The sequence below is a fragment of the Meriones unguiculatus genome, chromosome 14 (genome assembly GCF_030254825.1).
Source record: "Meriones unguiculatus strain TT.TT164.6M chromosome 14, Bangor_MerUng_6.1, whole genome shotgun sequence".
NCBI classification, from domain to species: domain Eukaryota; kingdom Metazoa; phylum Chordata; class Mammalia; order Rodentia; family Muridae; genus Meriones; species Meriones unguiculatus.
The window spans coordinates 10,490,200-10,512,863 of record NC_083361.1 but is presented as its reverse complement, the minus strand read 5'-3'; the positions used below and the strand labels follow the sequence as shown (position 1 = coordinate 10,512,863).

The following is a 22,664-nucleotide window of genomic DNA, read 5'->3' as shown; positions in this document are numbered from 1 at the left end:
CCTTTTTATCTATTTCTTAAACCCAACTTTTCCTTCAGGTCACCCCAGTTTTGTTTTGTTTTTTCAGGACTCAACCCTCAGTTCCATACTGAAAGCCTGAGTGTCTTCAGTCGATCCAGAGATCACTGAATGCCCCTGGGAGTGGAGTTACAGATGACTGTGAGCCACCACATGGGTACTGGGAATCAAACCTGGATCTTCTGGTGGAAGAGTAGCAAGTGCTCTTAAACACTGAGCTGTCTCTCCAGCCACTGTTCATTTAATCTTATTCGTTCATTTTCCTCTTACGTCACATACAATACCCTTATGTTACCTGTACTTTAGACACACACATTCTTTTTTCAATTTTTATTAATCAATTCAATTTACATCTCAGTCATAGGCCCCTCCTTGTTTTCCCAGCCCCACTCTCCCTCCAGGATCCTCTCTCCTCTATTCCTCAGAATAGGGGAGCACCCTTCCCACAGGGAGCACCCCACCCACCCAGACACCTCAGCTCATCTATTCACATGAGGACTGAGTTTGTCTTCCTCCCCTGTAGCTTGGTAGGGCAGTCCCATCAGGAAGAAGTGATCAAAAATCAAGCAACATAGTACATGTCAGAGATATCCTCTCATTCCCCTGACTAGTGGGCCCACATGAAGCCTAAGATGTCCATCAGCTACTTATAAAGTAGATGAGCTAGGGCCAGAGCATGCATTGTCCCTGGTTGTTGTTTCAGACACCATAGGCCTGGTTGATTGACTCTGATGGTCTTCTTGTGGAGCTTTTGTTACCTCTAGGTCCATTTATCCTTCTCCTATCTTTTCCAGTAGACTCCCTATGCTTTTCCCAATGTTTGGCTGTGAGTCTCAGTATCTGTCTCGAATCATTGCTGGGTGGAGCCTCTAAGAGGACAACTCTGGTAGGCTCCAGTCTGCAAGCATATTAGAGTATCCTTAATAGTGATAGGGGCTGGCTTTCTTCCATGGGGTCAGTCTTAGGATTGGGCTGGGCATTGGTTGGAAATTCCCTCAATCTCTTTTCTATCTGTTATATTTTTGTCCCTACAGGTCTTGTAGGTAGGGTAAGTTTTTGAAATAAGGTTTTTGTGGGTAGATTGGTAATCTCCACCCCCCACTATGTGTCTTATCTAGATAAAGGGTGTCCTCTTCAGTCTCTATGGCCCCTGATACCAGGAGTCTTAGCTAGAGTCCCTCTCATATCCTCCCAGAGGTCTATTCTGATTGAGGTCTGCAGCTTGTCACAGAGATGCTCTCACCCACCTATTTCTCTTTTCTCTGCAGGCCTTCTGCCCTTCCTCCCCCACCCTCCCCAGGTCTGATCTCCACCTTTATTTCTCTCTGTACTCCCTCTTCTACCTTGTTCCCACTCTTCAAGAACTACCTCTGTCTATTCTATTTCCCTTTCTGAGTGAGATTTATGTGTCCTCTTTGTTACTTATCTTCTTGGGGTCTGTGCACTGTAGTATGTCTATCCTGTACTATATGACTAAAATCTGCTTGTAAGTAAATATATACCATTTGTGTCTGTCTAAGTCTGTGTTATCTCACTGAGGATCTTTTCTAGTGCCATTCATTTGCCTGTAAATTTCATGATTTCCTTGTTTTTATAGTATTCCATTGTGTAAATGTACCACAGTTTCTTTATCCATTCTTTTGAGGTACATCTAGGTTGTTTTCATTTTCTGGCTATTACAAATAACGCTGCTATGAACATAGTTGAGCAAATGTCCTTGTTTGTATGGTGGAGCATCTTTTGGGTATATGTCCAGGAGTGGTATAGCTGGATCTTCAGGTATGGCTATTCCCAGTTTCTGAGAAAGTACCAGATTGATTTCCAAAGTGGTTGTACAAGTTTGCACACCTACCAGCAATGGAGGAGGGTTCCCCTTTCTCCATGCCCTCACCAGCATGCGTTGTCACTTGAGTTTTTATCTTAGCCATTGTGATGGGTGTAAGATGGAATCTCAGAGTTGTTTTGCTTTGCCTTTCCCTGATGATTAAGGACATTGAACATTTCTTTAAGTGTTTTTCCACCATTTGCGTTTCTCTGTTGAGAATTCTCTGTTTAGCTCTGTTGCCACATTTTTAAGTTGGATTACATGGTTTGTTGCTGTTTAATAATTGAGTTCTTTATATATTCTTAATATTAGCTCTTTGTCAGATGTAGGATCTTTTTTCCAATCTGTAGACTGCCGTTTTGTTCTATTGTTAGTGTCCTTTGCTTTACAGAAGCTTTTCAGTTTCAAAAGGTCCCATTTTATAAATTGTAGATCTTAGAGCCTGTGCTATTGATGTTGAGTTCAGGAAGTTGTCTTCTGTGTCAATGAGTTCAAGGCTTTTCCTCACTCTTTCTTCTAACAGGTTTAGTGTGTCTGGTTTTATGTTGCAGTCTTTGATCCACTTGGACTTTAATTTTGTGCAGGGTGATAAATATGGATCTCTTTGCATTTTTCTACATGTAGACATCCAGTTAGACCAGCACTATTTGTTGAAGATGCTGTCATTTTTTCCATTGCATGGTTTTGGCTCCTTTGTCAAAAATCAGGTGAGCATATGTGTGGGAGTTTATTTCTCAGTCTTCAATTTGGTTCCATTGATCCACCAGTTGGTTTCTATGCCAGTACCATGAAGTTTTTATTACTATTTCTCTGTAGTAAAGCTTCAGATCAAGTATGGAGATACGTCTAGTTCTATTATAGACACACCATTCTTAATAGCTCTATGCTATTCATTCAAGTAGATACTTGATTAATAGTTTAATAAATAATTTGTTTAATGATTTTTTGTTCACATTGGGCATATTGTTTGCATACAACTTTTAATGTGTATTTTCAAAATCTTCAGGGGAAATTTCCTCCACAACTCTTTTTCTGTATTTACAATTATCTTAGAATAAATTTCCAGTCATGGAAGCTTAGAGTCAGGGCAGAAATTACATAGATTAATTTAGCAGCTAAAAATTCAGGAGGCTCATTTAAATTTTAATTTCAAATTATTCGTTGTTATCTAAAATTCTGCTTAAACTTAGAGTCCTGTGTTTTTTCTGGCAGCACTCCTAGGAATATCTTGAACCTTTTTATACTTACGTGCAGTCTCTTTGGCAAGAAATGAGAAAGGATGTGGAGATACTATCTGGGTTTTTATTTGGCATGTCCTGTTCTAAGTGCTTTGTGCATTTGTGTGTTAACCCATCCACTGACCTCTGTGGGAATAAATTGTTTTTAGCTCTACCTTACAGATGAAAAAAGCAGAGATCGATGGGGTTAAAGTAAAATGGTGAAGACTTGCATAAACCTGCATCAGTAAAACTCGAGTTTAACTCACTGTCCTTGTTTCTATTCTGCTGCTGTGATAAAATACCCTGACAAAAACAACTAAGAAGAGGAGGGTTTATTCAGGTTATAATTCCATGTAACAGACCACCATAGGAGCAGGGAAGAGTCATAGCAGAATTGCAAAGCAGTGGACAAGAGCAGAGAGAAATAAATACATGCACGCTCCATGCTTACTTGCTGGCTTGCTTGTAATCAGCTAACTTTCTCCTCTCTTATACAAGAAACCCTGCCTAGGGAATGGTGCTTCCCACTGTAGGACGGGTCTTTCCAAATCAATGAGCTTAATTAAGATAATCTCCTACATACTTGCCAACAAATTGACCCAGGTGAACTCATTGATACTCTCTTCTCAACTCATTGACATTCTGTTCCCAGGTGATTCTAGGTTGTATCAACTTAGCAAATAAAACTACTCAACATACTTAGTGGGTCTTATCAGACACAGTGACCACAAAAGGCTGAAGAGCAAGATGGCAGGTTTATCTACATGTGTTATTTGGCTTGGTCTACTCTAAGATTCAACTGTGCAGCATGTCCTATCTCCATAGACCCCTAAACCTTCTCCATATGTTGAAAAGCACTGATGGGTCACAGTACATTTTGTGTGAAACTGGAGAAATAATTTGTCTTGCCCATAATAGATGACCAGGTTTGACTGCTGGATTGGATTCCTCTCTATCTCTCCCTCATGTCTTCATTCTTCTCTTTCCAATTATAGTATTCTTCATCTCCCTAGTTCCCTGCTCCACATACCTATTCCTCTTTTACTCAAATGGAGAACATGTTTGTCAGTTTTTCATTTCTTTGGCACAAACATGAAAGAACTAACTGGAATGGAAAGATGATTTATTTGGGCTGATCTATTGCTTTTGGCCTAGAATAAGGCCGAATATAATGGAAAAAGGGAGTATATGATAAAAATCTGCTCACTTCTAATGGTCAAGAAACACAGAATAAGACAGGGGAAAGCCCCAAAAGACATGCTCCTACCTCCTTTAGGCCACACCTCCAGAAATTTATATAACCAGCCAAGAGTGCCACCAAATTAAGAGTCCGCCCATGGGCTAAATCAGCGTTCTAATGACCCAGATATTTCCCCCAAGGTCCCATCTCTGAACATCACCAGAGGAATCAAGACTTCAAATCATGAGCCTTTGGAGGAGACATTTCATATCCAAACCTTTACGGGGAACACTTGGAGCCCCTTTACCTCTGTTTGGAATGTCATAACAATTGTTCTCTTAGCAAGCACTCCTCTCCCACCTGGACACACCTGCCTTGGATAAGGAAGATCCCACGAAGGTATTTCCCCACACATCTAGCTCTATTTTAAAATATCCATCAGTAAAGAGTTTTTTTTTTTTTTTTCAATGCAGTTTATTCAGGAACATTGAACAATCCTCGGACCCCGGGGAAAGCCAGCCCACAGCTTAAATAGCCTCTGGGTAGCCAACCCAGGCGTGCCACGGGGGCAATGCAGATAGGTCCACAGACATGGAAGCAAGCCAGATCCTCGGCCTTAGCCAAATGTGGAGTTGTTCGTGACAGAGAGCACTCACCATCGGGAAGGTGGAAGGCGGAAACCAGCAAAGAGTTTTATTCTTTTTTTTTTCATCCCTTTCACCAATGCTCTCCCGCTTCCTCTTTTTCCAGCATTCTCACCACTCACCATAAGTTAGAAATGAATGCCAAGTCAAGGTCCCTGAAGAATACCAGGCCATCCTCTGTCCAGCCAGAGGGCAGGAAGAACATCCAGTTAATAATACCTTGGGTTTACAGGAGTGGACAGACTAATGAGGTCAAGAAAAGTTTTATGTGACACAGAGATGGCAGGTGTCACTGAGGAGATGCTGCTAGACAGACAGACTTTGCCCAGTGCAGATATGCTGGCCTTGGGATGGGGGAGAGACACTTCAGTTAGCACTCATGGAGGATACAGTTCAAGCTTGTCTCCAAAACTTGTTAAAATTCTCACAACTTCTTCCCGGTGCCTATCAAGAACTCCTTGTGGTGAAAGCCAAAATGCTAAGTCTGGAGCTGACCTTTGGACTTTGGGACGCTTCCCAGCCACTGCTGTGGCTGTTCCCAATTACTAAGCATGATTCATCCTGGTCTGCTCTGAAATGATTCACAAAATAAAACTTTAAGGTTTAAAACTGCTCATAAAAATGGATCAATCAGCACAAGGCTGAAATAATTAGCTCCCTTTGCTAGGAGAAAAAAAAAAGAAAAGAAAACGGTGCTTCTTAATTATTGTACTGATTGTGTGAGAGGTTTTTAAATACAACAAAGAGGCCTCTGAAGGCTCTGTCCTTCTACCTGCCTATAGGGGAAAGAATCTAATTAAAACAAAGAAGATAAATTAATATTTAATAGTGTGATCTCCCCTACAACTCCAAAATCCCCCCCCCAGACACCTAGCAGAACACACAATCCCATGAGAGTACCGCAGGCGAAGACCAGACTCCCTCAGGGCACTTCCTCAGGGCACTTCTTCAGGGCACTTCTTCAGGGAACCCCTGGCCTCCTACCTCAAATGCCAGCAAGCCTCACAGCTACGTGTTCCTGTTTGGGTCCAGTCTTGAATCGGGCCTTTTGTTAGAGAGAATTCCAGGAATGCAGGCAAAGTACAACAGGGTCTCAAGCAGTGTTGCGAGAAGACTCTGAATTGCTATGAGTGAACACTTGGCAGAGTGCCCAGCACACAGCGAGTTCTCAGTCCACCCCACGAATAGCATGTTGGCTTTCACAGGCTTAGACACTCATGCGGGGTGTAGAGGGATGAGTTTTTAGAAGAAGCACACAAGTGAATGGTGAGTTTCCTGCTCTGTGGCACTTCTGCATCTATTTTCATCCTGTTCTGGACAAGGAAGGGATCCCCTATCCTCCTAGTTATTTTTTTGGTTCTAAGAGACTGAAAATAAAATAAAAAAAAAAAAACTAAGGCTGACATGTCTTCAATTGCTGACACACATAAAGCGGTAGGGAGCTTCAGGCATAGATCCAGGTTAGGGATCACATTTGAACACACGTCTCTCTCATTCCGCCCTGCTTCCTGGAGCTTTCCTCTCCTACCTAAGTTCATTTAGAGTGAACCCCATGCCATTGCCTAAGCCTCCCTGAAAATTGTTCATCACATCACACTCAAGTATAGAATGCCACCCGGTCATTGCTGTGTCCTGGGAAATGGGCAGAAGGGTAGCAGGGCTATTGAGTGCAGGTATTCCTCATTGTCTGGGAGGAGGAAGGGATGGGTAGCTCAGTAGCTAGAACAAACATCCACTGCAAACATAAGCTTCCATTCTGAAGGTCAGTGAAGTGTGGCTTTAACAGGGTCACAGGATGGATGGAGGCTCTGGGGTCCAAACCAGCCCTCACTATGAAAGGTGTCTGAATTTAAACTCTGTAGTAAGTACCTGCAAAGCTCTCAGATGACATTCAGGTTCCCAACATCGTTTTAAAAAATCAGGCCTTGACCCAGGAGACCCAACATGCTCTAAACTGGGCTGTCTCCTCAATTAGCCACTGAACCTGCTGACTCCATTCTCTCAACTATTCCAGAAGCTAGGACATTGCGTGCAAAACCTGGGTGAGAGTCTGTTCAGGGTTAACGGGAACCATCTAACGTGCCAGACCCACAGTTAGCTTCTCCTTGGAGTTGGGATGAGAGCAAAAAGGGTGCTTCTTACATGTCAGATGAGGTTGGCAGCAAATCTGGAGGTACCTGTCAGTGACCACTTTCTAGCAAGGGAGGAGCTGCAATAAAACCCAACCGAGTGTCCAGAGTTGGGGAGGTTAGGGAGAGGTACACTGTCTCAGGCTGTGCCTCTGAGTCTGAATCCAAGATGCTCAGAGCCAGGAATCTGGAGTACAGTGGACAAGGGGTGAAAAGGCCTCCACAGCTCCCTACCTAGACAAGGCACCTTGTCATCAGAACACATTTCAGTCCAGTTCTGTTCTGTCTACCCTCTCTGCATCCTGCAGCACCCGCACCATAGTTCTCAGAGTATAGGACCCTCAGAAATCTGGAGGAAGCTAGGCTTTAGGTGGGGATGAGGTAGGTGCCCCTGCAGAGCCGAGTTGTGTACAATCTCTTTTTCAAACAGATGCATTTTCCTGTTGTGGGAGAGGCAGGAAACATGGAAACCCAGTCACACAGGTCTGGTGTCTTCCTCCTCCATGTACCCTGAAGCTGCTCTGTCCTGATCTCCTTTGCTGTCATGTCAGACCCAGATGCAGCCATCATTTTTTGTTGCCATTTGTTTTGAGCCAGGGTCTTTCTCCATAGTCCAGGCTTCACTTGAACCCATGTTCTTCCTGCCTCAGCCTCCCAAGTGCGGGATTGCAGTATGTGCCACCCACTGTGTGCAACTCCCATTCTTCTCCCCCGGATGGCCACTCCTGTCTCTCTGCTGAGCTTCTACCAACGACTTGTCTTGCTGCATGCTGCCAGTTGCTTCCTAGTCCACAGGGGAAAATTTCAAACATTCAGAGGTCTAAAAGGTATTTAGTGATCTCTCTCTCTCTCTCTCTCTCTCCCTCTCTCTCTCTCTGGAACACTGCCTCAGCTAACCTCCTATACCTCCACTCAAAAGTAGCCATCTATTCTATCATATTGGGACATGGACACCACACTCTCTTCCCCAGACAGGACAAAGCCTGTCACAGGGTTAGGAACCAAATGGCAGATGAATTACAGGAGACTGGAAAAGGCCTGAGCCACCTGAAATTCTGTTTATACGTAGTTAAAGACAGCTATCTGCGAAGCCCTATAGCCTCCATTTGAGAATTGAACTGGGATACAGCACAGCAGAGGGAGGAGGTAGTTTTATTTTAAAGTTTATTTAATTCACTCTTCCTGCCAGCACCGGTTTAATTCATCTGCACGGCTAAGGCGGAAGGACGGAATTGAAATATTAACCTCGGAGGCAGCACTGGAGCAGATACTGAAGCTCTGCCTGAAAGTGTAGAGCAGGAGATGAAAGGCAAAGAGGAGGCTTCCACGGGAGAATTAGAGGGTGGATAATAGAAGCCTTCGCTCTAATGGTTCATTTTCTTTCTCTTTAGTCCAGAGTGATAAAAGCAAATAAATTTGTGTTTAGAATCACAGACACAGTACAAGGCTGTTATATAATGATATTATCTTCCAGGCCAAACTTTGTTATAAGTTCTAATGTTGAAAGCATGCAAAGTGGATTAAAATATCACAGACAAGCAGTGGAGCCTGTCAGGATGACAGAATATTATTAAACCTGTGTATTTATCCCTTAATTTTCATCTCCACACGAGATCCCAGCATGGTTCTGTTTTCACACAAAACCATCGGCTGAGGGTGGTCTAGTGTGGGAGGGGACCACTGGGCAGAGCCAGAGAAGTGTGCTTCAGCTAGCCTCATGCCTGAGCAGTCTAACCCAAGCAGTTTAATAAACAGAAAGGTGGACCGCTGCTTGGGTGACATTTAGCTGGCACTCCCTCCTTCCTTTGGGAGCTGGTGGGCAGCGACATCAGAGGAGACTCCAGAGGAAGAGGGCAGGTGCAGGGTTGAGATGAGGTGGACACATGGGCCGGTTGTTCTGCCTTCAGGACAGGTGGGTCGCTTGTCCCCTGGGTCTCCTGTCTCACCGGGTAGACACCAGCAGCCAAGACAAGGGTGTGTGCATGCTGTACCCTGCTGAACAACATAGTTTGCACAGTCTTTACTAATCCTATAGCTGTCTCTAAGAAGAGAGTGATTACATTTTGCAAGCAAGGAAACTGAGGCAGTGAAGCCACACAACTGGCCCAGGTCGTGTGCTGTGGACAGTGTCATCAAGTGGGACAGGGCCACACAGGCCTGTAGATTCTATAGGCGAGCAAAGTGTGCCACTGTCAGGGTAAGAAGAGCCAAGGTGGTGTGGACAGTGATTCAGAGCATTCCTGAGACTGAGCATTCAGAACAACGGGCTGATGCAGAGCCCCAGGTGTGGAGGAAGCTCTAACAGGTGTGCACTAATACATAACAGCTGCAGAAAGTTGCACAGGTGTGTGTGTGTGTGTGTGTGTGTGTGTGTGTGTGTGTGTACAAGGGGAAATCAAGCAAAACAAAAAAAAACTAACTTTTGTGCTGTTTTAATTTGTCATTCTGTGCTCTGTGCATGAACTTAAAATAATATGAAAAAAATAGCTTATATAGAAGGGGCAAGGAGCCCAAGATATCCGTCTCTCATCTGTCACACTGTAGCCCTGGGACCTGCCTCTCTTTTGAACAGAGAACTCCTTGGAGCTTGTTTTAGTAAATTATGGTAAAATGGGTGTTGGGCTATAAAATATTTATTATTATTTGCCCTAAGATTAGCACAGAGGTATTATTTAACCCACTGTGACAAATAAGGAAACACAGACACCTGTTAGATTTGTAATTACCTTATTTACCTTGGGCCAGGCAGATATTTCACTTACATTGTCTCAATATCCTCACCATCCATCCATCTCCCATCCCCCATCCAATGCCATCCACCTTAATCCTCCTAAATTAAAATACCTTGCATCCATAATCCCATGGTACTTGCTTTTATTCTTTATCTGGGCCTTCCCATGCCATCATGGGAGTCCTTTCTCCAGTACCACATGTTTTTTTCTCCATACTAACCCATGATGGCTTCCTCCTCCTTTCTCCTCTCTTCCCTTTAGTCTGTCCTTCCCATGATTCCTCCTGGGTTTCTCCAAAGCCCAGGAACCTTAGCCATGCCTACCCCATTTTCCCCTACCCAGGTACAAGCTGTTTCATTAGCCAATCATGTATAATGACTTAGGCAGGTTTACACACAGAGCCAGTAATTGGCATTAGACCAACCTCCAACAGAGCTCTTCACTGTTCTTTTCTCTTTCAGAGTTCCCCTCCAGCCTAAACACCAGCCCTACCCCCTCCAGACACTCTCAGCTCTATTCTTCCTCTCTAAGTCTCCAGCAAACACAGTGTTTTCACTGCCTCATCCCAGACCTGTCCCCTCACCATCATCAAGCCAACTCTTCAGGATGGGTCACACAACATGGAGGACATTAATAGGAAAACTCTATTAGGGTTAAAGGGACAATTGTATACATGGGACCCAGTGCTCTGACATCAGGAGGGTCTGGAAGCAGCTTGGAGACAGACTGTGAGGTCTGGAAAAGACCTAAGGGCATGATGCAGGCTGGGAGGGCTTAGTGAGGGCATACTGGGGACAGGGAAAGGCCTGTGGGCATAGTAAGGACATAGTGAGGGCTGGGAAGTATATGCAAAGGGCTGGACAGGACTAGTGAGGGCATACTGAGGGCCTGGGGCACGTTGAAGGCTGGAGGGTCTGGTGAGGGCATGGATAGCTTTAAGGGACATGCTGAAGATTAGAGACTAGAGGAGGTGGTGAAAGACAAGGAGGTTTGGATGGCATACTGTGGGCTGGAGATCCTGGTGAAGGCATGTTGAGAGCCGAAGGGCCTGGGAGGCATGTTAAGGACTGGGGAGAGCCTGGAGTTATGTCAAAAGTAGAAAGGGCCAAGGAGGGCACCCTGAGGTTTTAGTGGACCTAGGGAGGAGACCATGTTGAGGACTGGAAAGGGCCTGGGGAAGCTGCTGAGGGCTGAACTGTAGAGTCAGCTTGGAAAGACCAAGGGTCAAAGGCACTGTCTTTACACTCTGGAAATCCACTTGAAGAAGGAGAACTACAATTTTGCACAAACAACATTTTGCATGAAAATTAGGAATTAAAACAAGAACATAAATCATAACAAATACCAAAGGTGTCCAAATCTAGGTCCCTATTTAGATTTCTTCAGACATGGTGCCAGCAGTGATCAGTCATACTTTCTGTAGCACTCTGCCCTCCTACAACCCGGGCACTGCTGGAGCTCGGCTCTCCTAGTGCTCCCTCCGGCCTGCAATTTCATCAGCTTTGAAATCATTCATGCCTGTGGAGGAGACCAGCAATGCCCAGTGACCTCTGTGAAGAACAGAAATGTTACCAAGACATGTTAACCCATCTCTAAGTGCAGCTGCTATCCCCGAGCCCAGTGCCCTACTCACCCTGTGAAGCCCAGGGCAGCTCAAAGCCAGCTAAGTTAAGCTCTCCTGTCAAAACAGGCCGGTCTGCATTGAAGACATGTCTGCGTGACTTCATCACTAAGTGAGAGGGGCGCTGAGGCAGAAGGATCACAAGCTCCAGGTTAGCCCAGGTTCCAGAGTAAGACCTTGTGTCAAAATCCAAGATCTAAGCGTGGCAATAACATGTTCTGAAAATAGCTCCTACATTCTGAAAGAATGTAAATTTTGCTGCACCTCACAGCCAAAATTAATAATAGGCTTTGAGGTCACTTAAGACTGCTAGCCTACTGTGCCCTTTGCTTGTTTGTTTAACCTGCTTTTAAGTGACAATGTAACCATCAACCCTACTTGCCTTGGATTTCCCATGTAATCAGTTTTTACCACCTATGCTAATGCATAGCTTTGATCTTAAGTTATGTATTCTTCCATGCCTCTGACCCAGAATAATTCATGTACATCATTTGCTACGAGCAGCAAAATACAGAAGTTGAAAGCAACTTCCTGTAATCTACCATAAAGGTTGAAAGCATCAATTTATGATTCTTGGTTGATTTAAAAAAAAATTATGTTTGTTGTTTGGATCAGTTAAAATCAGTTGGATCAAGTGACTTAATTCCTTGTAAAATTCTGTTAATGATTTCTTTAAACTATCTCATTCCTTGCCCGATATGATTTCTGTTCAAAAAATTCAGAATAGACTTGTTTGTTAGGTACAGGCACACACAGTCACACACACACACACACACACACACAAAGAGAGAGAGAGAGAGAGAGAGAGAGAGAGAGAGAGAGAGAGAGTGACAGAGAGACAGATTCAAAAGACCCTTCAGGTGTGCATAGATTCACAATCATAAAACAGAGAGGACAGAAGAAACTGAAAGCATGAAAGCATGAAGTAGAGAATTTAAATCTGGACTCATTCATGGTTAAATGACTCCAAGAGGAAGTACTTTTATTTCCTTCCTTAAGGCAACACTGATGCATTATTGGTAACTTGCAGTTGATCAGTAATGTTTTATAATCCTCTCAGCTAGGGGTGATGCAGTGCTTGCCTAGCATATGTAAGACTCTGGGTTTGAACTCGGCACCACAAAAAAGAAAGGGAGAAGAGAGGAAAGCTGACTGGAGTGACAAAGAGATTGGTTTCACAGTAAAGATGGACTCAGGCCTAGGTGCCTTCCATGTGCAGTGTCAAATATGTAAAGAAGAAAAGGTCACAGCACTAGAGAGATGGCTCAGCAGTTAAGCACACTTACTGATCTTGCAGAGGACCTGAGTTCAGTTCCCAGCATCCACACTGGGTGACGGGAAAACAGACTATAACTCCAGTTCCAAGGTATCCGATGCCCCCTTCTGGTCACCTCAGGACTGCATGTATGTGATACACCTACATTCGGGTACACACATAAACAAACAAACAAACAAATGGGTTTTTTGAAGAAGAAAGGTCAACTCTACATTCCACACAAGAATAAAAAGACATTCCAGATCAGCTTTATAAAACCAGAAATACTTGATATCAAAGTCAGGCAAAAATTTTCTGGGAAAAGACCCATCACATCATGAAATAATTCCCTTATAGATAGCAGAATGGCTGAAAGTACCATACCAACCATTGTAGAGTATATGCAGCTATTACACAATCCTCATGAGTGTACATATTGTATAGTCACTGGGGGAAAACAGTGTCATGATTTCTCAAAATATCGACTATGCAGGCAGCTTGTAACTAAATGACCTGATTAAATAAGCAGGCAGTAGAAATAAGAAGAAACATAAATGCTTCTGTGTAAATGAGGTTGGAAAGGGTGAAACTGGCAGCAGAAAGACAGGCTGGAGTTTTAGAGGTGATGAAAATATACTCTGTCCCTATTGAGAAGGACACAGATTTGTCAATACTTACAAAATGTACCATAAATTTCATTTTCTTTTGAAAAATACATAATAAATTAAACTGCTTAGTTTGAATCAAAATTTGTTGTTGGGCTGAGGCCCAGCTTTAATACAGCATTCCAGGTGCTTCCAGAGTAAGACCAAGCTTGGCAAAGAACTTAGCTTCTGGGAAAGACTGCTCAGCTGCTATCGCTCCCCAACTCCCTCTGACCAGTATCTCTTTCCGCTTCGCCAGATTTGTCTCCATAGGTGTTCTCTGCTTGTGCTGCTATTCCTGTCACTCCACAGGGGGAAATGACTGCTGGCACTAAGCCCTTCCTCAGCAGGCCTCCTCTGCCTGCTTCATCTGCAGCCACCCTTTACCCTAGACCCTCTCCATCACCCTGTTACTCTGATACCTGGTACTGATCACCCTGGGACTATTACCAGATGCTGCATTACTCTCAGATTCTCTCTTGCCATAGTTTACAATGTCCCCACGTTATGCACTGCAATCTCCGGTCACCTCAGATGGTACTGCGTTTTTCAGGGTTCTCTAAAGGAATAGAACTGAGAGAATGAATGTGTGCACAAGCGTTGTTTAGTCTACAGGAAGCCCAATCTGGTGCCAGAGTCCCAGGTGATTTTTAAAGAGCTGCTGGTCTTCAGTCTATGCTGTAATCCTGAAGAAGTAGGCTTTTGATTTATTAAAAGTTACTTATTTATTTTACATCCCTGTTGCGGTTTCCTATCCCTCCTCTTCCCAGTCCCTCCCTCTCACCTCCTCTTTGCTCCATCAACCCCTCCTCCCTTCCTCTTCAGAAAAGCAGAGGCCTCTCATGACTATCAACCAGCCTTGGCATATCAAGTTGCGCTAAGACTAGGCACATCTTCTATTGAGTCTAGACAAGGTAGGCCAGTTGGGGGGAAAGGGATCCAAAGGCAGTCAGTGTAGTCAGAGACAGCCCCTGCTCCTGCTTTAGGAGTTCCACAATGAAGATACAACTGGACAACTGGTACATATGTTGTACCAAGGGCCTGAATGCTCTGTTTGGCAGTTCAGTCTCTGTGAGCCCCTATGGGCCCAGGTTAGTTGTCTCTTTAGATCGTCTTGTGGTGTCCTTGACCTCTATTGCTCCTTCAAGCCTCCCTCCTCACCCTCCCACAGGATTCCCCAAGCTCCCACTTAATGTTTGGCTGTGGATCTCTGCATCAGTTTCCACCAGTTGCTGGGTGAGTCTTCTCTAATGACTAAGTTACGCTAGGCTCTGATCTGCAAGTACAGCTGAATATTGTTAATAGTGTCAGGAGGAGGCTCTCATGGAATGGGTTTCAAGCGGGCCAGTCATTTGTTGGCCCTTCCTTCAAATTCTGCTCTATCTTTCACCTCTGCACATCTTGTAGGCAGGACAAATTGTGAGTCTTAGGATTTGTGGGTGGGTTGGTATCCCATTCCTTCATTGGAAGTTTTGCCTGGTTGCAGGAGATGGCTGGGTCAACTCCTATCCCCCATTGCTAGAACTCTTAGCTATAGTAACTCTTATAGTTTCCTGGGAGTTTCCATAGCTCATCCTAGGTTTCTAACTCATCCCAGAGATGCTCCCACATCCAGTTGTCTGTCCTAGTACTCTCCCTCTGTCCTCTGCCCACAGCATCCCTCCTGTTCCCATCTCTCCCCTTCCACAGCCAGTACCTGCTCTCCATTCACCCCCATGTCTAATCTAATTACTTCTCAGTGAAATTGACGTATCCCCCCCCTTGGGCCCTCCTTGTTACTTAGCTTGGTACTTAGCTGTGTTTTGTTGCAGGTTATCCCATATGTTATGACTAAATTCCACTTATAAGTGAGTACATAAAATGTTTGTCTTTCTGGGTCTGGGTTACCTCACTCAGGACTATCTTTTCTAGTTCCATCCATTTGTCTGGAAATTTTATGATGGCATTGTTTTTAATGGCTGAGTAATATTCCATTGTGTAAACATGCCACATTTTTTAATCTATTCTTTGGTTGAGGGGCATCTACAGTGTTTCCAGTTTCTGGCTATTATGAATAAAGCTGCTATGAACATAGCTGAGGAAGTATCCTTATGATATGGTGGAAATTCTTTTGATTATATGCTGAGGAGTGGTATATCTGGGTCTTGAGGTAGAGTTATTTTCACTCTTCTGAGAAACTGCCAAATTGATTTCCACAGTGGTTGTACAAGTTTGCACTCTGACCAGCAATGGAAGAGTGTTCTTCTTGCTCCACATCCTCTCCAGCAAGAGCTGTTACTTGAGTGTCTTTATTTTAGCCTTTCTGTCATGTGTAAGATGTAATTTAAGAGTAGTTTAGATTTGCATTTTCCTGAAGACTAAGAATGTTGAACATTTCTTAAATGCTTCTCAGCCATTAGAAATTTCTCTGTCAAGAATTGTCTGCTTAGACCTGTACCCATTTTTTAATTGAGTTATTTGGTTTGTTGAGGTATTGTTTCTTGATTTCTTTATATATTTTGAATATTAGCCCTTTGTCAGATGTGGGGTACTACAGAGCAATGGTAATAAAAGCTGCATGGTACTGACATAAAAACAGATAGTTTGGTCAATGGAATTGAATTGAAGAACCAGAAGTAAAACCATACACCTATGGACACTTGATTTTTGACAAAGAAGCCAAAACTATACTAAGAAAAGAAGAAAGCTTCTTCAACAAATAGTGCTGATCTAACTGGGTAGCTATAGGTAGAAGAAGGCAAATAGATCCATATCTATCATCCTGCACAAAACTCAAGTCCAAGTAGATAAAAAGGCTTAACATAAAATAGGATATACTAAATCTAATAGAAAATAAAGTGGAGAACAGCTTTGAACATATTGACATAGGAGCTCAGGCTCTAAAATCAACAATCAACAAATGGGACTTCATGAAACTGAAAAGTTCCTATAAGGCAAAGGACACTGTCAAAGGACAAAATGGCAGCCTACAGAATGGAAAAAAATATCTTCACCCTGGTGTAGGTTCTAACATCAGTAAAGGAATGCCTCAGCAACCATATAAACTTGCCACTGAGAGTAGGATCAAGCAGGCAAAAAGCAAAAGCTTCCTTATTCACAGGTTTGGGCTGTGACTAGAAAATATGGCCCAGATGTAGGGTGAGTTTTCCTCCTTAAAAAGATCCAGATTTAAGGTAGGTCTTCCCACCTCAAAAGAAAAAGAAAATCCCTCACATCCACGATCAGCTCCTTCAGATTTAGGTCATTCCAGATATAGACAGGTTGACAATCAGTATTAGCTATCTCAGGTACCTAGGGTCTAGTAAGTGCTCAAAAAATATGCCTGAATAAATAACCTTACATAGTGCCAGCAAGATAGTTCCATGGACAAAGGTGCTTGATGCCAAAGATGACAACCTGGGTTTGATCCACACGACCCAGGATAAGAGTCAACTTCTGTGACCTGTGCTTTGACCTCTACAATCCCTCCTACACACATGCACACAAATAAATAAGTTAATAGATAAATAGATTAATCAACAAATAAATAAAAGCAACACATGCACGCAGGCACTAAACAAATTAAAATAACACTCTCACAGAAGTATAGAAAGTAATGAAAGCAAAAGATTCGCCACCAACCCATGGGAAAAAACTTCAGTAAAGGTTGGATAAATTCTAAAATGGTACAACAGGCAAGGGTAGGAACCCAGGGCTTCATAAATTTCACTTATTCCACCCCCTACTTTTGTTTTTGCAAAGAGCAAAACTGACATTAACTCATCTGAAGGTATCTATCCAGTCAGGAGTCACAGTGCAAATGCTTTTCTCACCCAGCTCTTCTATACCTTAACCTGACTCTTCCTTCACCAATTAGAGGAAGCTAGCTACCTCCTTCTACTGGTAGAAGAAGGGACTGACAGTGATAACTGTGTCTGAGAGGGACACTAGAACAAATGCTGAGATCAGAGCTAGACTCCAAGACATCCCCGTGGCAGAGTTTTCCATGTCCTTACCCTGGAATTCCCTTCCATAAGAAATATCTACCTACTTTTCCTTGCTTTTGCTTTTGCTTAGGCTCACAGGCACTTGCATTTGCTATAAGAAAAATTGTGAACAACCAAACCTGTGCTGCTGGACTTCTCTTTCCAAGGCTTTGGTATGCACATCTTGTGTCATGCCTTCCACTGTCTTCCAGGCTTGATGGTCTTAGCACTTAGGCCAGCACCCAGATCTGATTATGGCATAATTTAGTAAAGATCAGCATGGAAGAGAAAGGTACTACTTACGGAAAAAACCATCTGTGGCCATGATGGACACATGAGCTCTATTGTGGACAGCAGTTTTGACCATGGGGTATGTCTTACACAGAACAATCCAATCAATCAAAGGTAGGTAGTTTTGACCTGAATGTCTTTAGGAATCAGCCTGAAACCTCTATAAATTTATTTTTGTGTGTATGTGTGTGCGCCACATGGTTTCACGTACCCACACAGGCCAGAAGAGGGCGTCAGATTCACTGGAACTGGAGTAACAGATGGTTGTAAACTGCCTAGTATGGTTGCTGGAGATAGAACTCTGGTCTTCTGCAAGAACAGCAAATGCTCTTAACTGCTGAGCCATCTCCCCAGCCCTCTCTCTCCTCTTCTAAAGCCAATCAGCAAGACTCACTTTAAAATTATGTGCCTCTAGGCCATGGAATGAAAGTTGTGTTCCATGAGTCCTTATCTAGTGCTTTCTCAAAGCTTCTCATATTGAGCACAAGGTGCTACCTCACGGACCCCCAGGCTCTTGGATCCTCCACGTCCTTCCTGGCTGCCTTTTGGCCACTTCTTGTAAGGTATTTGTTCTTTCCCATCTTTTGTGATGTTGCTGAGTCTAAGGCTACGAGTGAAATACTTAAAGAGCTCAGGCATGCTGGGCTGACCATGTTGACCTGGCTGTTTCTCTCTGGCCATTCTAGACTTCTACTTTGTCTCTCCTACTCTCTTCCCATCACACTCCATCCACCCCTCTATTACCTCTTTCTCAAATGTCCTTTCATGAGGCCTTGGATTTTCTGTCTATAAAGCCAAATCTGTCTACAAGGCTGCTGATGGAAGTGCGAATGACTGTGTCCCAGGTCACCTCAGCCATGCCTCAGAGCAGTAGGCCCTGATGACTCCACTGCGCCATGCCTGCTCAGCACTAATTTGAGCTGTGATAGCATTTTCTAAGCTGTCACCACCTCAGGCCATAGTAGAACCTCTCTTGGAGAAATAGGAACAGTTGCTATTAAATTTCCCTCCTCTGCTTCTCAAGAGCTGAGTTGCTCAGTTCAAAGGAATCTATCATGGTGAGTGATGGATTGTATTTCAAAGCAGGTTGGCAGCAGGCAGGAACTGGATTCAGAAACAACCATCTGGCTTTTGCAACTGTGTGCTCTTTGCCCTGCTCAGCATCATGTTGGCTGTCACACAAACCTAGTGGCCAAAGGAGTGGCACTGACTTTAGTGATAAGCCTCCTCTGTGCTGGAGAAGCAGTAGATACCTGAAACCTGGGCTTCCACCCTGAGATGGTCATGGAGAAAATCAGGATGAGCTTTGAGGCATTATTAATAATCTACCATCTGCTGGATGTTGAGTAGATGAGCTAACATGGATAAAACTTCCATGCCCCATAGCACCCCTTCCTTGTCATCTACTTAGCTGAGCCACAGAAGCCTGGTTCTTGTGGTAAAACCAAGTTCTCCATCTCTAAAATCAGTGTCAGGGGTTGGTTTTAAGCAATCCCCCACTAACTGCTTAATGCTGGCAAGTCTTAGAGATTTAAGCTTCCATCTAAGGATCTCCTCCTTTGCCCACTGATTGGGAATAAGAATACTTAGACATGAGTTGATCATAAGGTATAGCCATGATTTTAATGCAACCGTTCGTACTAACAAGGACCCTTCTTATTTGCATGTCTTCCACTCTGGCCACTCAGCGGTTGGGCTCTGTACTGTTCCAGAGCTCTCACTAACGAAGCGTTATGGTATATCTGTGTGACCAGGAGCTTTTCCATCAGGGAAGTAGATTAGGAAGTGGAAGCAACCAGTCTAACAGCTGCCTCCAGCACACCCTGGGGGCAGAATGTTCCCTGACTGTTCAGCACAGAGCTGAAGAGAAGACAGCCTACCAGCAGCAACCGGCAATGACCAAACTCACCATCAACAAAGCAAAGTCATTGGCTATCCTGTTTCCAGAAACACTTTCAAGTGCCAGGCTCCAGAAGTTGCAGGTATGAGTGTTAAACAGAAGAATCTTGAAGAAACAAAGACCCATTCATCCAGAAAAATAAGATTAAAAACAAACAAAAAACACCAAGAGAAATTCTGCACCCTTTGGAAATTCTCACCTAGGTAGCCAAATAATGAATTTATTTGACAGTTAAATATACACATAAATATGAACTAAGTTGTGTGTGTGTGTGTGTGTGTGTGTGTGTGTGTTGTGTGTGTGTATGTGGTGTCAGTGTATCTAACAGAAACAGCAAGTGACCTCATCCACACTGAATATATGCACAGCCTCATTAGTTAACATTTATGAGGTGTCTATTGTATGACAGACACTATTCTAAGTACTTCTAAGTATGTCCCTTCCTTTAATTATCACAACATATTAATGCATACAAAATTCTTTATAAGGCCCAAGAGTGAGAAAGTGTTCTACAGACGCAGTGTTTGCGTCTGTTTCTGTCATTGTCCCCAGTGTCCAGGTGAGGGAACTGGACTTAAAAATGGCACAAAAGAGATAACGAGACAGGGGGAGAAGAGAAGAGGAAAGGAGAGAAGGAAAAGGAGAAAAAGAGAGGAAAGAAGAAGGAGGGTACAGCAGAAGGGAGGGAGGATGGGAGGCAGGTAAGGAGAAAGAGAAGGAGAGAAGGAGGGAGGGAAGAAGGAAGGAAGGAAAAGAAGGAGGAAGGAAATAGAAGTTGACTTTCTTTTTCCTTGTCAATTCAAAGCCATATTAAATAAGGTGAGGGGGAGCCCACTCTAAGCAAAGATATATGATAAGACATTCATTTTTCCAATTTTCTAGTGCTGGGTGCTGCAGTGGTCACTCATCTAGTCTAATCTCGTCCATTTGCCTTAGCATGAAGATCAGCCTGCAGGAAGATGCAGACCTCTCTGTTATGTTTTGTTTTGTTTTGTTTTGTTTTGTTTTGTTTTGTTCAGAGCATCACAGAGACAGACAAGAAGTTGAATCTCATGATACATGGACACAAAATTTAAAGCTCACCCCTTAGACAATCCGTGGCTAAAACTCACACTGCCCACTCTACAGTAAACTAAAATTTGCTCTCCGAGCCATGGAAAAGCTAAAAGATAGGGTGCATAGGGACACACCAACAAGGAAAAAGCGCTGTGGGGATGCCAGGCCTGCTGAGTAAAGGCTGTTCCTCCGTGGATGCTTTGCTTCTGTGATTTGACAGATGTCTAAGCTCCTGAGAGAGGGCTTTTTGAAGTTCCTGAACTAGCCAAAAGAGGATGTGTCTTCCGGCTAAAAGCAAAAAGTATCAGGGTTCATTTTGCTATGGTCTGGCCTGACTTCTGTTACTTTTTTCTTAAAGTTTACTTATTTTTCTCACATATGTATATGTTACAGCCCGACAGCAGCCTCACCTTTCTCCTCCCAGCCTCCCCCAACCCTGCCACCTTACCTTTCACCCAGATCCACTTTGTTTCCTTTTAGAGAAGAGCAGGCCTCCCAGAGATATCCATCACACATAGCATAACAAGTTGCAATAAGACTAGGCCTAAACCTTCAAATCAAGGCTGGACAAGGCAAACCAGTAGGAGGAAAAAGGTCCCAAAAGCTGGCAAAAGACTCAGACAATCCCCCTCCCCCACTCCTAGTGTTAGGAGTCCCACAAGAACAGCAAGCTACACAACCACAATACATATTCAGAAGACCTAGGTCAGACCTATGCAGGCTCGCTGGTTGTCACTTCAGTCTCTGTGATCCCTTATAAGCCCTTGTATGTTGATTCTGTGGGCTATGTTCTTGTGGTGTCTTCCACCCCTCTGGCTTCTACTGTCTTTTCTCCCCATCTTACACAGAGTTCTCTGAGCTGTTTGGCTATAGTTCTCTACATCTGCTCCTATCTGATAATAATTATGCTGGGCTTGTAGTCTAGGAATATAGCAGATTATCTTAGGAATGATTTCATTGACTTTTTTTTTTTTTTAGTTGTGTTTGGTTCTATCTTAGGCATCTTGGCTAGCCAGCCACTCCTGGCCCTCCATGCAGTATAAGGCATAGGTTATCTCTCCTGTGTGGGTCTCAGATTGTACCAGTCATTGGTTGGCCATTCCCACAAGTTCTGAGCCACCTTTTCCCCAGCACATCTTGCAGGCAGGACAAATTATAACTTGAAGGTTTTGTGACTGGGTTGATGTCCCAATCCCTCCACTTGAAGTCTTGCCAAGATGATCAGTTCAGGCTTTGTATCCACCTTTACTAGGAGTCTTAGCTAGAGTCACTCTCATAGATTCCAGGGAGTTTCCATTGGACTACGTTTCTACCAATCCCTGTCATCTCCCCCAGCACTCTCAACCTCCACACCCCCGAACTGATCCCTCCTGTTCCCATCCCCACTGGCCGCCAGTCCATCTGCCTGACTTTTATCTGGTGGTTTTACTGAAAAGTGATGGGATCCTGAGGGCTATGATGTAAAGGATTGAGCCGTTGATGGATTCATCACCAGGAAGACTAATAGAAATAAGGTAAAACTAAGAAATGGGGGACTGCTTAGAGAAGTGAGTCATTATAATACTGACTTGGAAGGGAAAATCTTGGTCCCTGGGTCCTTCTGTTCCTTGTTCCTGGTCAGCCATGCGGTAGTCAGCTTTCCTGAGCTACTCCTGCCACGATGATGTTTCTATAATGCCACTGGCCTAAAACAATGAAGTCATCTGCTCATGGACTGATGTCTCTGAAACCATGAGGTAAAACAAATTATTCTTCTGTTTGGTCCATTATCTCAGATATTTTGTCACAGTGATGACAAATGGCCTGTGTCACTGTCACAGGGTATCTCCCCGGCTAAGGTAGATGAAGCCTAATGTAAGGGGAAAATGGTTAGATATTGAGATCTTCTGTCAAGGTTTCAGATGTGGATTTCCCTTCCCTTTGACACTGCCAGGAGCCCAGCCAGTTCCATCCTTCACAAAGTCTTCCTGCTTGCTGGGAATAAGAACAAACCACACCTCACTCAGCGGCCCAGCAAAGTGAAGAAAAGAGTGACCATTACCTGGACTGTCAAATCCAGGATGGTGAGCTGTGAAATCCACTGGATAAAGCAATCTTGATGATTGCTGACTATGAAAATCGGGGCCAAAAACTGTTCTACAACTGATTGATCGGCCCTCATGACCTCATGACCACTTTGCAGAT

General features: G+C 43.7%; 1 long non-coding RNA gene across 1 annotated transcript in view; it reads right to left on the bottom strand.

Annotated features, from left to right (window-relative positions):
• The window catches only part of LOC132647012 (uncharacterized), a 109,716-nt gene that overhangs the window by 65,278 nt on the left and 21,774 nt on the right, over nt 1-22,664 (bottom strand). The window contains exon 2 of the long non-coding RNA XR_009585304.1: nt 12,656-12,786. This is a non-coding gene — a long non-coding RNA (uncharacterized LOC132647012). The remainder of the gene's footprint in view (nt 1-12,655; nt 12,787-22,664) is intronic.